Genomic DNA, 17,239 nt, shown 5'->3' with positions numbered 1-17,239 from the left:
ATTATACAAAAAAAATGCAACTAAAGAGAATGAATTTACAAGAAAAATCTCCTCTAAGTTACTCTAGTTACTACTTATATAGGAAAATATACATTCATTGTTTGTTTTCCTGTTAAATATTGAAAAGTGTTGACTTTAAGGTGTGAACACATATCTAGATCTGGATTCAAATTGTATCTTCAATATATCTTTATGAAAACTCATTCTAATAAATAATAGAGTTTTGAGTCTCTCTCTAGTCTCTCTCTAGTTCTTTATTCTCTCTAATCTTCTAATCTCTTTAATCTCATATAAAACATTCAGATTAAACCTTAATCACACTATAAAACACAAAAGTGTATATGGTATCAGAGCATGGTTCTTCAAAAAGAGGAGAGTGTGGTTTCTGTTTCATAATTAAAAAAAAAAAATCTGAGTGTTCTTGAGTGTTCTTGAGGTTTTCTCCAAGTTAGATCTTTGAAAAACTCAAGTTTGTCTTTGTTGGTGTTTATTTTGGAGATTCAGCTTCAAGATAGTTCCTTTAGCTGTTTGACAAGCTCAAAAGTATTGTCTAGCTTGTGGAGGAGTTTTGCGTGAGCTATTAGAAGGAGATCCAAGCTAAAGATGGAAGCTTTAAGAGAAATGGCAACTGAAAAAGGCCAGACAAGAAGTCTGAGAGATGGAGAGGAAGCTGCTCAAAGAAACACTATACAAAGTGGGATTGAAGCAGCTCATGAAGAAAAATCCAAACTTGTGAAGGTGTGTGATGACAAAGGATTGATCCGCAACTGGAAACAAGAAGAGGATGAGATTTATCAGCTTGTGGGAAGGCTGAAAGAAGTGTGGCTGGAGCTTATGGCGAGGTCAGAAACAATTCAAGAAAGGAAAGAACAAGATGGTGTCTTTAGCTTTCTTGTAGCAGAGATGTGTGAGCTTGTTCAATACACTTGTGATATGTATGAGAAGAGCAAGGTATCAACTCAAGTGAAGGGTGGTACTAGCTTTAAAAGAGGAAGGTTAAGAAAGCTTTCCAAGAAATGGTTCAAGATGAGAAAAGCTTGGAGAAAGGACAGAAAGTCAGAGTATCTAAGTGATAAGATGAGCTTGAAGATGATCAAGAAAGCTGCGCAAAAGTTGGTGAGAGGAGAGTGTTCTTATTCTGCCTACATTGGGAACTCATGTGAGGAAAGTATAGGTGTAAGGGAGCAGGAGACCAAAGGAGCAGATGATCTTGTTACAAAGAAGGAATGGGATGAGTTTGTTAAGTATGTGTATGCTTTGGCTACGACCCGGAGTCAAGGAGCTCCTGCCTCAGCATCCACAACCAAACCCATCATCATTGATTCTGGAGCAAGTCATCATATGATCAGTGATAGGAGTCTGATCAGTGAGGTCAAGGCTGCAACAGGGAGTGTTATGATAGCTAATGGTTCTCGAATTCCAATAGAAGGAGTGGGAAACCTGAAGTTGTTTGAAAAGAACACACCTGCTTTCTATCTACCTCAGTTTACTTCAAATCTGATCTCGGTGAAGAAAGCCACAATTGATCTGGACTGTCAAGTGGTATTCAGGCCAAATGAAGTTGAGTTCCAAGACTTGAAAACTGGAAGAGTTATTGGCAGAGGAGACAGCAAGAATCAGCTCTATCATCTCCAAATGGCTAAGATTCCTAAACCTCTTGATTCTATATGCTTAAGTAGTGCTACTAGTAGAGTGGATAGTAGTACTTGGTATGCTAGGTTGGGACACCCTCATGCTCGTGCTATAGAACTGATTCTCCCTACTATGTCATTCAATCACTTGGAGTGTGAAGCATGCATATTAGGAAAACATTGTAGAACTGTTTTCCCAACATCTGAGACTATATATGAGCATTGCTTTGATCTGGTGCATTCAGATGTGTAGACTGCCCCATGCATGTCTAGAGATAGTCAAAAGTACTTTGTGACATTCATTGATGAGAAGTCTAAGTATACATGGGTTACTTTGCTTCCATCGAAGGATAGAGTACTAGATGCCTTTATAAACTTCCAAGCATATGTCTCTAATCAATACAATGCTACTGTGAAGGTACTAAGGTCTGATAATGGAAGAGAGTACACAAGCAATGCTTTCAAGAGTCATCTAGCAAAGCATGGGATTGTGCAGCAGACAAGCTGTCCTTACACACCACAACAGAATGGGGTAGCTGAGAGGAAGAATATGCACTTGATGGAGGTAGCAAGATCTATGATGTTCCATGCTAAAGTACCAAAACGTTTTTGGAGTGATGCTATTCAGACTGCTTGCTACCTCATCAATCGTGTACCAACAAAAATCCTGAATGATCTGTCTCCATTTGAAGTGTTGAACAAGAACAAACCAAGCATTGATCACCTAAGAGTCTTTGGGTGTGTGTGCTATGTATGGGTTCCAGGAGAGCAGAGAAATAAGCTGGAGGAGAAGAGTACTAAAGCCATGTTTATTGGGTATTCTATAACCCAGAAAGGTTACAAGTGTTATGATCCAGACACAAGGAGAGTTCTGGTATCAAGAGAAGTGAAATTTGTAGAGTCTACAGGGTATTATGAGAAGGAGAAGTGGGAAGACTTGGGGGACCAGTCTCAAGATTCACCAGGAAGGGCAAATACTCTGAAGATTTTGATGGAGAAGCTTGGGATAAACATGTCTCAAGATCAGGTACCAAGGAGGATAGTACATATTGATCAAGCTGAAGAAGCTGGCAGAGAAATCCCTCTTGATCATGAGAGGGGGAATAGAACTGAATCTGGATTGCAAGAGCTGCACCAAGGGGATTCAGGTCATCATGATCAAGATGTGACACAAGGAGCTGAGGATTCAGGTCATCATGATCAAGATGTGACAAAAGGAGCTGAGAATTCGGTTCAGTCTAGTGGTGGAGATGAACAAGAAGAGTCTCCTAGTTTAGAGGAACATGTTCAAGCTGAGGTTCCAGTTCAGGAGTTAAGGAGGAGCACAAGGATAAGGACTCCTTCGACCTGGGTAAACACGAAAGTGTACTACAATGCCCAAGCTGTGGAGCATCTTTCTCAAGCCGTGTGTTCCTTTGCCGAGTTTCCTGAAGAGCATTATGCATTTATGATTAGTCTGGATGAGAGCTATGTACCAAGGTCCTATGAAGAAGCTATGGAGATACAAGAATGGAGAGATTCTGTAGATGATGAAACTAATGCCATGATCAGGAATGATACATGGTATGAAAGTGAGCTACCAAAAGGAAAGAGAGCTGTGTCAAGCAGATGGATCTTCACCATCAAGTACTTACCTAATGGGAAGATAGACAGGCGCAAGACAAGGTTGGTTACAAGGGGATTCACTCAAACATATGGAGAAGATTACATTGACACCTTTGCACCAGTAGCCAAGCTCCACACCATCAGGATAATCCTATCTCTTGCTGTGAATCTTGAATGGGATTTATGGCAAATGGATGTGAAGAATGCATTCTTGCAAGGTGAGCTGGAAGATGAGGTATACATGCTACCACCTCCTGGTCTTGAGCATCTAGTGAAGCCAGGGAATGTGTTGAGATTGAAGAAAGCAATATATGGGCTGAAGCAGTCACCTAGAGCTTGGTACAGGAAACTGAGTATAACACTCAATGGTAGAGGATTCAGGAAGTCTGAACTTGATCACACTCTCTTCACATTGACAGGACCATCAGGAATCATTGTGATCTTGGTGTATGTAGATGATCTGATTATCACAGGAAGTGATAAGGCTGGGATACAAGCCACTAAAGAGTTCCTCAAATCTGTATTTGATATCAAAGACTTGGGAGAGATGAAGTATTTCTTAGGGATTGAGATATGCAGATCCAGAGAGGGCTTATTTATGTCTCAAAGGAAGTATACTATGGATATGCTGAAGGAGACTGATGTGCTTGGAGGAAAGATAGCTAAGACACCTCTTGAGGAGGGATATAAGGTCTTGCGTGAGGGAGAGGTTGAAGAGAACCAGTTGTTTGAAGATCCTAAGCTGTATAGAAGGATGATTGGAAAGCTGATCTACTTAACCATCACAAGACCAGATATATGTTTTGCGGTGAATCAAGTGAGTCAGCACATGCAAGCGCCTAAGGTACATCACTGGAAGATGGTTGATAGGATACTGAGGTATTTGAGTGGCACTTCTGGACAAGGAGTTTGGATGGGTTGCAATAGCAGTACAGAAGTGGTTGGGTATTGTGATGCAGATTGGGCAGGAGATAGAGTAGACAGAAGGTCTACCACAGGGTATTGCACTTTTATTGGAGGGAAACTGGTTACTTGGAAGAGCAAGAAGCAGAAAGTGATCTCCTGTTCAAGCGCTGAGGCTGAGTACAGGGCCATGCTGAAGCTTACAAACGAGTTGGTATGGATCAAGGGCATTTTGAAACATATGGAAATTGAGCAGATCAGTCCTATGACAATGCACTGTGACAATCAAGCAGCAATTCATATTGCCTCCAACTCAGTCTTCCATGAGAGAACGAAACACATAGAAGTTGATTGTCACAAGGTGAGGCAGATGATAATTCTAGGAGTGATACTGCCATCACTACAAGAAATATCGGTATTAGTAGCGCTGTGAAAACACTATCGTATCGTTTTCGTAGCGAAAACACTAACGCTATGACAGCCGCAGCTATGGTAGACCCCTCCCATATCATAGCGTTTTCCGTGTGCTATAATAAATAGAGATATCACAGCGTTTAAGTTTCGCTATTTTAAAAGTTTATAATAGCATCATCATTTTGCTATTATATGATTTTCTATAGCATTTTTCATGTGCCATGACTTAATTTATAATGACATAAGTATAGTGCTATAATTAAAATAAAATAATTAAAAATAATAAAATCAATTTATTAAAATTTAATTAATTACAATAATTAAAAAATGAAAATAATCAAAATATTATGGCAAGTTAGTTAGTAAATAAAAATTAAATTTTATTTATTGATTAAAATCAGTATACAAATAATTAAAGAACACATTAAACCAAAAACTAATTACAAACATTAAACCAAACCATACTTAACCTAAAGTTTACACCTAAACCTAGTTTAGAAATCTAAAAAACTAAACCGGTTTAACCTTTAAAAAAATTAGCCCTATCTCTACACCACTATTCGCCGCCAGCCACGACCACCACGGTAAAGCTTCTTCAGTCTCCTCCACTGCGCTCAGCCACCGTTGTCGACGTCGAGACCACCGCAGTTGACTCCGAAACCACCACCATCAAGCTTCTTCAGCCTCCTCCGCCTTCTTTAACTAAGAGCTGATAAACAAAACCAGAATCAAAATCAATACAAACATAATCCATGTAAAGTTGGGTTCTTTTGTAGATCTAGATATACATAACAGGCTGTGTGTTAAGAACAACAAGAGAGTTATCACTGAGATTAGAACCTGAGAGATGCCAAAGTAGAAAACTTGCTTCAGTGATCGAGAGATGGTGAGAGAGAGAGACAGAGAGAGACAACACCAAAGCAGAGAGGGATTAGGGGTTCCAACATTCTATCGTTGAATCCGAACAGAACAGAAAGCTCCTTGCTAATAAGCTTCCTGTAACAAGAATACAAAAAAAAAAATCAAGGTATTAATCGAGATTTGGAGTTAGGAAAGAGAGCGAGAAACATGTATGTGGGAGAGAGATTAGGAGAGTGAGACAGAGAAACATGTATGTGTGAGATTCACGTCTGAGAGAGAGAGAGAGAGAGAGAGAGAGAGAGAGAGATCTGTGACAGAGACAAAGACGGGCGAGAAGGAGAGAAAAAAAGAGAACATTTCGACCATTGATTTAATTGCATCTAACGGCTTAGAGAGTTATCCGTGTGATGATAGTTGAGAAAACATTTCGACCATTGATTTAGTTGCATCTAACGGCTTAGAGAGTTTTCCTTTTTTAAACAGTTAGCCAATAGATTTTTTTTCTTTTTGCTTATCTTTTGTTGTTTTATACTCCCTCTGTCCCATTTTAAGTGGTGTTTTAGAATTTTTATTTTGTCCCATTTTATGTGATGTTTTCACTAATCTAGGTAGAATTTAATATGATTTGAATTTTATGACCAATTATAAAATACTGTACTTTTTTATTATTGGTTAAACTAGTTTTATTTAATGTGTTTTTATGTTACCAAGATAAACTACATAAAAATATGTGTTTTCTTAATCTATGTGCAATAACCTAAAACATCACATAATATGGGACAGAGGGAGTATTAGATATTTTGATGACGTGGTTTATAATTCTTAAAACAGATGTTTAAAATAAAATTTAGATTTTATAATTAAACTTAAAAGTTAATTTTAAAAATCTATTAGCTAATATTTTAATGATTGACTATCAGTTTTGTAGTTGTGGTTAACTTTAAAGTGTATGGTTTGAGGTTTGTGAAATACAATTGTGGTTAAGTTAAAACTTAAGATGAATATTTGAAAAAAAAACAAATTAAGAAATTTATAATCTCTACAAAGAATAGATTTTATCTTAGTAATTATATTATTTGAAATGATTAGATTTATGACTTTGTGTGTAGGGTTTAGATTTGGGGTTTAGGATATTATATTTAGGGTATAAAACATACTTGGTGTTTAGGAGTTACCATTCACAATTAATATTTAAACAATAAAGTATAAAGTTGTAAAATTTAAAAGTTTGAAAATTACAAATGTTCATTTTGAAATTTATCATGTTTTGGAGGTTGAAGTTTATGGCATATTTAGGGTTTAGATCTTGAGGTAAAAAAATATTTTGTTTTTTTAAATTTATTATCAGTGTTAGATTTTATTTTTACCATATTACTTGCTGTGTTAGCTTTGGATTTTATGATGACATATTCAAATTTTAGGGTTTATGGTATTATTAAGGTTAACATTTTCTATTAGTATAAGTCAGTATGAGGTATGTGGTTTAGGGTTTAGGGTTAAGATTTAGAATTGAGTATATGGTTTGAGTTTTAGAATATATTTGGAGTTTAATTTTAAAATTTATATTATAAGTTTGATGTTTATATTTTAAAAACATGTTTAGGGTTTAGGGTTTTTTTTTAATTACAAAATAAAAACTTTTCTATTCCATAAAACTCAATATCTTTTTATTATAATCTTATGTTTTAATTTAATATTTTATAAACATAGATGATAATTTAAATTTTAAACATTTTTTTTTGAAAAATCTTTTATTTGAATAATATTTTACATAGTATAAATTTATTAGACTTACGTATATAACTTTTATAGAAACATGTTCAGGGTTTAAGGTTTTATTTTTTTATTTTTTTTAAATTACAAAATACATGTAAACAAAAATATTTTAATAAATCTGAATGTTCTTACAAAATTTTAAACGGTTCTAATATTGGTTTAAAAAACAATATTTGGTTTTAACATTTCGTTTACTTCTTCATTTTACAGTTGCCTTACAAAAATTTATCAATAAATTTATAAAACATATATTTTAAGTAGAAACTTTTCCTGTCTTACACTTAAGTCTTATACTACCAACATAACTCTTGCCAACTCTTAAAATCTTGTCTGGGTAAGCCATCGATCAACATCATCATCATTGCTGTCTCCAAAATCATCTTCATTTCCATACACAAGCATCTTGTTAATGTTACAATGTATCTCAGACATGAAGGAAAGACTCCAACTTCAGAGGCAATGTATATCTCACTCAAGCAACAAGATGACCAAAAGGACCATCAAATACACCACAAAAGGTAACATCCTCAGACATAAAATCCTACAAACGCAAACACAATGTGGTCTGAAAACATACTCTTGGCCCTTTTGCTCACACAACAACCGTTCCCCGAGGCACATGCTTATCTCCATTGCTCAAGCTGCTACACACACTCTTACTACTAGTCGAGACACGAGACACGAGAGTTTCATCTACACTCTCTAGAGCCTGAGAAATAAGTGTTGTTAGTAGCTATAGTACATTTGACAGTCACCAGAGTTTTAAATAAAAAAATGGATTCAAATAGTGTCCGGAAAAGCAAAGTCATTTTCATGACTAATACAAAGAATACCAACCTTGTCAAATGAGCATCAAATGGACAGTTACAATTACAGACACAATCCCGAAGAGACAGAGAGTGATCCTTGATTCCAAAAACAGGAGCAAACGAGATTCATACGCAATGGTGAGCACAAAGAGTAATTAGTCACCTGCGAGCCAGCATCAACGCCATTGATGGAGCTCCTAAATACGATTTAGGGTCTTTTCTTCTTCTTCTTCGCTGCGATTGACGAGAGAAGAATTGGTAGAGAGTGATTCTGCGTCGGTTAACTATTGGCCAGATTCGCGACGAACTGAGCAGCACATTAAAATTTGACGTGAGATGGTGGTGGTGGTGGTGATGGTGGTAACGAGCTACGGTGTCAAACTGAGTGTGGTGGTGAAGCTTCAATCGAGATTAGAGATCGAAAATGAGAATTTGAGGAAGTCAATTGAATCTGGATAGATCTTTATCCGACTCTTCTCCGAATTCAACCCAATCTCCGGATTCCAGAGCTTCCGGCGACGCAAACACCAAAGTCGTCGACTTTATCTCCCATCACTGATTCAAGACCAAAGCGAGATGAGCAGAGGAACATAAGATTATTTGGGTTTCATCTTTTTTTTTTTCAGAAAGAGATCAACTTTCGATATGGGTTTGACCGATACATTTGGTTTGGAGGGGAGGAGAAAGAATTTTTTTTTTTGGCTAAGTGTTTTGGTGATAAAGTTTTTTTTTTGAAGTGTTTGGCGAACAAAACTAAAATTTTTGCACAAAAATATTATCGTAAATGAAATTTCCAAATTTTGTTGTCCCGCTTAATGAAATTTTATCTGAGCGCGAATTTAATGCTACGATAAAGTTGTGATCCGATTTTGACATTTTTGGTAGCATTTGGTGAATTCGTGCTACCGTGGACTGCTACCAATACTCAAATTTCTTGTAGTGCATGTTATACAAGGAGTTAGGATCAACTTGCAGATGTGTTCACTAAGGCAGCAAGGTTAAAGACAATGGAGTCCATACTATCAAGGCTTGGACTCATTGATCTTACTCCTAAGAGCTGATCCCCTTAACCATGGAGTCTCCACTCTTTTTCCCTCATCATTGTTTTATCCCATTGGGTTTTCTTTGGTGAGGTTTTTAATGAGGGATATCTTCATGGTTTCCAAACTTGACTTGTTCCACATGGTCAAGATTGAGGGGGAGTGTTAAATATTGAAAAGTGTTGACTTTAAGGTGTGAACACATATCTATATCTGGATTCAAATTGTATCTTCGATATATCTTTATGAAAACTCATTCTAATAAATAATAGAGTTTTGAGTCTCTCTCTAATCTCTCTCTAGTTCTTTATTCTCTCTAATCTTCTAATCTCTTTAATCTCATATAAAACATCTATCTTATTAAAGGTGAAGTACAAATTCGGTGCGTTTGGATACTTAGATAAGATTAATAAAAAAATTTGGTGTGTTTGGTTATAGCTATAAAAAATAGAGTGTTTGGAAACTTGAATAGTAGTATCTATTAATTGTGTTTCCATATTTCACTTAGTTTAACAATTTAATTAATTATATTACCTTAATAATAAATTACATCATTAATTATATTACCATAATAATAATAGTGCATATTTTTATTTATTAGTTAATCAATATTAACTTTGTGCCAATTATAAAATCAAAAATGCTAAATAATTAGGTATACATATGATTAAACATTTGGTTTATTTTATTTTACTAAAATATTTTTATTTTAGTTACAATCGGTGGAAAATTACGTACCCAAAAACATAGTTCAAAAATATGTTTTGTGAATAAAATAATAACTTAAATCAAAATATTTAAAATGTCCTACATTTATTGTCACTTAATTTTCCACTCCATATAATTATTTTACTTGATAAAAAAACTCTTTCTATTTCACTTAATTTAGCAAAACACATAAAACAGTTTTTTATTAATTTATATAATCATTTAGACATGAACATTATCTGTCTATTTAGGTACATGTTGTTCTTTTCGGGTATCCTTTTTTTTGGGTAACCAAGTTCCGCTTGAATATTATAAACTTATGTGTGGATTTTGAGTTGGATCATTCTAGATCTGGATGAATTCGGTTCTGATGTATAGGAACCTAAAAATATCTAAATAACCAATGTATCTAAAACGGGTTCGGATATTTGTAACAAAAATAACCATATAACCTGATTCGGTCCAGATCTTTTGAGTATCGTTAGTTACCAGATCTTTTGAATATCGATGTATAAAAATATATTTCACGGACCAATTTAACAAAATATTAATTGATTCAGTTGAAATAAATATATTTTAAAAAATTATATGAACTGAAAAAATCACTATAAGAGTACTTACATTTGGATTCAAATCATTTTTTTAATAACAAACTACACAAATATGTTGATTTGTATTTTTTTGAAACACGTATACAAATCAATACAAATCAACATATTTGTGTAGTTTGTTATTAAAAAAATGATTTGAATCCAAATGTAAGTACTCTTATAGTGATTTTTTCAGTTCATATAATTTTTTAAAATATATTTATTTCAACTGAATCAATTAATATTTTGTTAAATTGGTCCGTGAAATATATTTTTATACATCGATATTCAAAAGATCTGGTAACTAACGATACTCAAAAGATCTGGACCGAATCAGGTTATATGGTTATTTTTGTTACAAATATACAAATTTAAATTACAATGTAAATATTTAATTGAACACAATTAATACAGAAATATGTCAAATTGTTTAAACAAAATATCAAAGTAAACAGTTGCGTTCTAAAATCATTTATTTTAACAACAAGCCAAATAAATATGTTGATTGGAGAAGGAATAAAATAAAGCGAGATAAATACATAGTTTACCAGAGACACTCTATATGTCAAATTTATTATAAAGAAAATTTTACTAAGATAAATACATTCAATAATTACAAACAAATAATATATTTCATAAAAGTAAAAAATAATATCCGCGCTTCGATATGTTGATTGGAGAGTGAATAAAACAAAATCAGAGAAACACATAGTTTACCAGAGACACTATGTGTGTCAAATTTATTATAAAGAAAATTTTACTAAAATAAATATGTTTAATAATTACAAACAAATAATATATTTCATAAAAGTAAAAAATAATACCCGCGCTTTCGAAGCGCGGGTCAAAATCTAGTTCAGATTAAACCTTAATCACACTATAAAACACAAAAGTGTATATTTTTTGCTACGAATCATTTAAGAAAATGAAGCAAGGTTCTTACAGTGAATTGAAGACCTAGTTTAAAAATGCTTCCAAGTTTTAAAATAAAACAGGAGCGTTACAAGAGAAAAAAGAACAGGTTATACTACAAGTGAAAAAGAACAGCCCTATATACATTCATTGTTACTTAAGGTTTGATGGGAGTAACACTATTTTCTTTTTTTTCCTCTGTTTCCCATTTTATATTTTCCTCTCAACTTTACTTTTTTTTAACATTCCTTTCTTTATAAGTTATCAGTCACACCCACCGTCATTTTTGGATACTTTTGTCTTCTTTTGTTAGTTTAACCATTGTACAAATAGTTTTGAGATCATAAACTAACTTTCAAATTTCCTATTTTAAATGAGAGCTTACTGGGGGAAGGCATAAACACAACTGCAAGTAGATTTAGGCCGTAGGATCTAAATTTTGTTTGTCCAAATATGAGCGTATAAGATCCCCATGCAGATATCAACGATTGTGATTGGCTCTGACAGAGTCAGCCGTGGGGGATCAGAACCATCCAAAAACCTCACGTGAATATTGTACATTGGGTTCTTTCAGTTTTTAGATTTACATGCGCGCGCTTGTGTAAATTACGCTTTAGCAGGACTAGTTGTGAGTGACGATGAACGATGTCAGCTTCTCGACTGTGAGTAACTATTTTATTATTTTACGCGTGAACTATTGGACCCCTATGACACGGTTGTTACCAAAAAGGAAGAACGAATTAACAGAGTTAACAGAGTTAACACCGCCGTTTACAGGATATGTAAGTGGGATATGTTAGAGCATCCATATTGGTGAACTCTCCATTTTCGATTCCCAAGGTAAGTTTTATAATTTTTTATTTACTTTTCTAAATAAATAAATCAACGAACAATACATGTGATACTACGGGTTCATAACCACGAACAATACATGTGATACGGGTTCATAACCACGAACCTTTGTGATACGAGTTCATCAAAATAGCAGTATTATATTATTTTTTTTTCTTGAAAATCGCACGAACCCCACCGTAAACCCCTTGATGCGGATGCTCTTAGAGATCCAACGGCTATTAATTATGTGCTGATGTGGAAAACATGTACTTGTGCTTGTCAGCTTTTTGTATCGTATATGCTTAATATGTTAGTAAGTGTTAAAATAAATTAATGTTGTTTTATAAACTTTTGATCTTTACTTTACAGTTTACACAAGTATTGGAAAACTATGTAAACATTATATAATTTTCAGGAAAATAAAAGTACGTTTGTGAATTGTGATAATTAAATAATAGTATAAAAATAGATCCATCACGGGATACATTAGGTGAAGATAGGACCCATTCTTTCTCTTTTGACGCTGCTAATTAACGTCAGCACGGTTCAGTAATCGCTAATCGCATGACACCGTTTTCCTGGTCCATTCATTGGTACAGAGCCGCGGCGAAAAATGTTGCGAATTTAACCTCCCCGCTCCACACGTTTCTTACCATGTGTGTCAATCAATAAGATCCCACGATTTTCATTTTATGGGGCCGCAACTTTTTTATAGTTTACCGTTGCAATTTCAAAAGTCTTATTACCTTCTCAGTGGCACAGTTTTTAAAACGAAAATAACAACTGAATGGTGCACCACAATTTTAAAACGAAAATAGGCATGTTTGTTTTTCCATCTCCATCTCGATGAGCGATGAGAGTTTTGTTTGTTTAGACACTAAAAATTCAACTCATTCAGATGGTTCATTCGGATGACTTTTAGAAATCAAAGCTTAATTTTAAAATCTATTCAAATGAACCAATTTGGATCATTTGAATTGAGATGGTTTCAAAATGGTATAATGTCTATTATATCCCTAATATAATTCACAAATTATAAACCTAAACATAATATCATTTTGTTCCACGTAGAAATTGACAAAAGCACAAAAACATTTTTTCCGCCAAAACCGAAAAGTTTTGTTTTCCCACCAAAACTGAAAATCGCATTTTTTCGCCAAAACGTGTTTCCGCCAAAACGGTAAAAAAGCGTTTTCCCGCCAAAACTGAAAATTTTCATTTTTCCTCAAAAACGTGTTTTCTTGCCAAAATCACAAAAACGCGTTTCCCGCCAAAATTAAAAAAAATCTTATTTTCCAGCGAAAAGCGCAAAAAACGCATTTTCCCGTCAAAACCAAAAATCTCGTTTTCTGTAAAAACGCGTTTTGTCGCCAAAACCACAAAAACGCGTTTCCCGCCGAAATCGAGAATTTTTCATTTTCCAGCGAAAACCGCAAAATCTCGTTTTCCCGTCAAAACAGCAAAAACGCGTTTTTCCGCCAAAACCGAAAAATCTCATTTTCCCGCCTAAACCGCAAAACGCGTATACCTGCCAAAACCAGAAAGTCTTATTTTCCCGCGAAAATCGCAAAAATGTGTTTCCCGCCAAAACCATAAAATGTGTGTTTTCCGCCAAAACCACAAAAATTTGTTTTCTTGCCAAAACCCCAAAATCTTATTTTTTTCCACCAAAACCGAAAAATCTCGTTTTTCCGCCAAACTGAAAAATATAGTTACCGCAAAAACGTGTTTCTCGCCAAAATAAAAAAAAATTGTATTTTCACACCAAAACCAAAAATGTGTTTGTCAGCTAAAACCGAAAAGATCTTGTTTTCCCGCCCAAACCGCAAAAAAAAACTTGTTAATTTTTGAAATAATTCTAATGTAAATTTATTAAACTAAATAATTAAATGTAATATAGTTAAAAATAATATAACCATATGATTAAACTAACACAAGGGTATTTTGGTAATTTATTTACTAAACTCATTTGAATGGAAATGAAAATAAAGAAACAAACATATGATTCATTTAGATGATTCATCTAGATGAGATATCTGGATGAAAAAACAAACATGTACAAAAATCTGAATGGATCATCTAGATAGATCATATAAATGAATCATCTGAATGGAAATGACAAATGGTGAAACAAACAGCCCCAATAACAACTGAATGGTGCTTCGCAAATAGTGGCAAATCCGTGATTTTACATAAGGAGAGGGAGAACTTTAGGGAATGTGATCATCAGGGACGGTATTGGGGCGGCTAATCATGTTATATTTTTTTACTACGATAATTATGTTGCTAAATTTTGATCCGCACTTTAAAAAGCGCAGAATTTTATTATGAGAAAAATTATAATTTGAAATAGATATACAATAATGTATAAAAAATTAAGATTATATGTTTATTGATCCTAATATATATTTTTTTTTGAAATGTTAAATTTATTTATCAACAAAAGAAAAAAACGTTTACAATACGAAAGAGTTCAAAAATCTGAGAACAACATCAGCTTTAAGAAAGAAACAGCAAACTATCCATTCCTTCCCATCCAGCGGATCATCAGGCTACTGCAGTTCCCTGCGTTTCTAGAACGAAAAGAGAAGATGCGGTTGCGTATTGCCTTGTCTATAAATTAGTTGTTGAGCGGTACGGTAAGCACCCGTGTGCTTCCTGCTGTTCCTTTCCCTCCATATACTGTGGATTACAGCCTGGAAGGATACCCGAAGAAGACATGAATCAATGGTAGACTTGCGACAACAGTGTTGTAACCGTGATGCTCCAGTCTGGGCTTGGTCGAGGTAGAATAATGTATACTTTAAAGCGCGGAATTGTTTTTCTGTTAAAAGATATTTTATGTAATAAATCTATAATTTTATCTATAATTTGTATATGTATATGAAATTTATTATAGTAGTATGATAAATCTTATATTAGGATATCTTTCAAATAAAATTTATGTTGGATTGATATAAAATTAACATATAATTGGTTTGGTCTTATTTCATCTAGGTTTAGCCATATTTTCTATTAGTGTTAACTAAATTTAGTTTTATTTATATTTTAATATATATTAAAAATATAGTGGAACCAATTATATAAGAAATGATAGACCAAATTTAAATTAGCACCAATGACTACCTAATTGATACCTAAATAAAACAATGAATCTTCATTACCTATCACAGAAAAAAACATATTTAATCTGATTTAATACCATAACGCTTTCTAAAAGCTTTTGGAGTTACATAATATAGACTCTACTGATAACATGTATAAGAACCTCATGTGCAAAAGTTTTTAAAAAAAATAAATTCAAACTCAAACATTGATGTTACATAAACCGAACATTCATAGAGAAAAGTAAATACAAAAAGAAAACCTAAATGACAGTACATTGAGAGTCTAAAGTTGACTATTTTCAAAAAAGAGTTTTCGTATTTTATAACAAACAATAAATTTACTGATTTGAGGTTTCGATGCTTAATATCAAAAGAGTGGAAAGTTTCTTAAACCCCAAAATGGTTTTCTCCTGCTCAATGCTTTTTTATCAGTGTAGTGTCCAAATTGAATAATCCTATTAAAAAGCTTGCCATATAAACAAAACTCCATTAATTTACAAAGAAAATGAACATAATTCCATCACAAAATGTATCCCCATAATTATAGGAAATATGTAATTGACGAATTTATAGTATAAGAAAAAATTGTTTGTAGAATAAATTAGGATATTTAAAAAAATTGTAGAAGATTTAGAATTATGGTAACAACATTATTTATGGTTATGAATTAAATGTTGCAACCTTATTGTTTAAATGATAGATGTAGCTTTTGAATTAATTATGATTATTAATTAGATGCTTTTTATATTAAATACTTTTAATATATAGGATAATTGATCATATATATATATATATCTATATAACTTATACGAATTTTTATTTATTTAAAGACCTCTTAATATTATATATAAGAATATCTACATCTATATTTGAAAGCGCGAGATTGTTTTTTGTTTGATAAATTTGTTAACTCGTTTGTTTGATCACAATGGAAATGAAAAATGTATTTGTAAGACTCGTTTGTACTTGATACATATTTTACATATTTAATGGAAAAACCTGTAAATATTAAATGCAAAAATTTCTAACTCATTAATTGTAGATTGATTTTGAAAAGTCAACTTTATTTTAAAATATTGATTTTAAAAATAGTTAAAATTTATGTAAAATTAAAATTTTAAATGTATATATTTAGTAAATTTATGTCATATTAATTTAGAAAATAATTATTCTATGATTTTATAATATCTGTCAATATTATGAGTAGCTGTAACATTTTAAAAAAAAATTGTTTAAAGTTAACAAATTAATTTATTAAATGTTATCTTTGTATTTTTTAAAAATAAAAAAATAACATTTATGTGGTCATTTAAGTGATAACTGCAACACATATGAATATTTTAAAATATTTAAAAATCTTCTCCACGTTTTTTAAATTATAATTTAATTTCAGATGTTGAAAATATTTTTAAGTTTGTAAAATAGATCAAAACAATTATACAATCCTAATTTCAAGGACTAGTTAAACTATGATATTTTATTGTTGTTTGGTTATTTTTAAAAAATTAAAACTAAATATTGTTGGATTAAATAGGTTTTTTAGAATGAAATAGATTTGGTTAGGATTTAAATAAAAACTATATATTTTAAATAAAGTAATAGCATAGATCTATAAATAGTTTTAAAAAAAGAAAGGCATCTCAAAAATGGATTTCTATTTTAATAGTATTAATTATCTTCTCCGATATGCTTTTTACGAGAAATTTCAATAAATTTTAGAATTATAGATTCAATACACCCTTTTTAAAGATTCAATACATCTTTTTTGACCCCCGTAAATCTCAAAATAAATTGCTTTTTAACCCTAATAATTCACCTTTTCTTTAAATTTACCCTGTTTGTCTTCGAGGTAAGATCTCTGGTACACGGTATTTTATTGGGGTGCACTTTATCCTCCTCCTCAAAGAAACCCCTACAACACGTAAAATGCAACAAAAATACTATTCATTTGACATTTTTCTCCACAGAGTGTGTATATTTTTAAGATGAAGTGTTGTTAGTTGGATAGAGACATAGCACCTGTGACTATTTGTCGGGGACACAAGTGTA

The 17,239-nt window shown here is 32.7% G+C and overlaps 2 long non-coding RNA genes across 2 annotated transcripts; both read right to left on the bottom strand.

Moving 5' to 3' along the window:
- Positions 1-4,916: 4,916 nt before the first annotated feature.
- On the bottom strand, positions 4,917-5,802 carry LOC108810731 (uncharacterized). The gene is made up of 2 exons (XR_001943168.2): positions 5,394-5,802; positions 4,917-5,262 (listed from the first exon to the last, which is right to left on the bottom strand). It is a non-coding gene; the product is annotated as an uncharacterized LOC108810731 (long non-coding RNA).
- A 1,546-nt stretch (positions 5,803-7,348) lies between these two features.
- Positions 7,349-8,795, bottom strand: LOC130496407 (uncharacterized). The gene is made up of 2 exons (XR_008935551.1): positions 8,028-8,795; positions 7,349-7,899 (listed from the first exon to the last, which is right to left on the bottom strand). It is a non-coding gene; the product is annotated as an uncharacterized LOC130496407 (long non-coding RNA).
- Between the last annotated feature and the right edge of the window lie 8,444 nt (positions 8,796-17,239).

This window comes from Raphanus sativus, chromosome 6, assembly GCF_000801105.2.
Source record: "Raphanus sativus cultivar WK10039 chromosome 6, ASM80110v3, whole genome shotgun sequence".
In the NCBI taxonomy this organism is placed as follows: Eukaryota; Viridiplantae; Streptophyta; class Magnoliopsida; order Brassicales; family Brassicaceae; genus Raphanus; species Raphanus sativus.
This window is presented reverse-complemented; position numbering and strand designations above follow the sequence as displayed.